Below are 884 nucleotides of genomic sequence, written 5' to 3' on the forward strand. Positions count from 1 at the left end.
ATATTTTCTATTTTTTTATTTTTTTATTTTTTTAATTATTGTAATAGAAAATTTAAAATTATTAATCCATTAATATAATTATAAATAGTTATTTATAATATTAATTTGTGTGTAATTAATTAATAATCAATAATAATAATTTTTTAATTAATAATTAAAATTGTTAATTATTAATATACATTTAATTAATAAATTAAAAAATATAGTTGTAAATTTTTTAAGTTATATTTTTTAATAAATTATTTATAAATTGTAATTAATGTTTAATTAATTTATTGTTAAAATGATTAATTTCAAATATCTTTATTAAATAATAATAAAATAATATATGAAAAGAATATTATAAGAATTTTTTTTTTTTGAATAAATTTGAGATTTGTGGTTGGAGTAAAATTTTCTGTAGTAAGACCAAATTTGAGATTTGGAATAGAGATTTGGGATTATGGGTTGGAGATGCTCTACCATCTCCAACCCAACACCCAAATCCCAAATTTTGGGTGGGATTTGGGTGTAGAGTACTCCAACCTACACCTAAATTTTACCCCAAATTTGGGTTTTGCAACAGTGCAACCCCAAATTTGGGGTCCCACATTATTTCTTATTTTTTAATTATATCTATATATATATATATTTTTATTATTTTAATGAAAAATATAAAATTATTAATCCATTAATATAATTATAAATAGTTATTTATAATATTAATTTGTGTGTAATTAATTAATAATCAATAATAATAATTTGGATCTTTTGGCATGCTATGTTGAGGTTAATACCCTGATGCTTTAGTTGCAGTGTATTTGAAGGCTTTTTTATCTACAAAACTTTGTTGATCAACCATGGGTTGTTGTTATATGTGTATACCTACACTTGTACACATACAT

The sequence above is a fragment of the Dioscorea cayenensis genome, chromosome 10, assembly GCF_009730915.1.
Source record: "Dioscorea cayenensis subsp. rotundata cultivar TDr96_F1 chromosome 10, TDr96_F1_v2_PseudoChromosome.rev07_lg8_w22 25.fasta, whole genome shotgun sequence".
Lineage (NCBI taxonomy): Eukaryota > Viridiplantae > Streptophyta > Magnoliopsida > Dioscoreales > Dioscoreaceae > Dioscorea > Dioscorea cayenensis.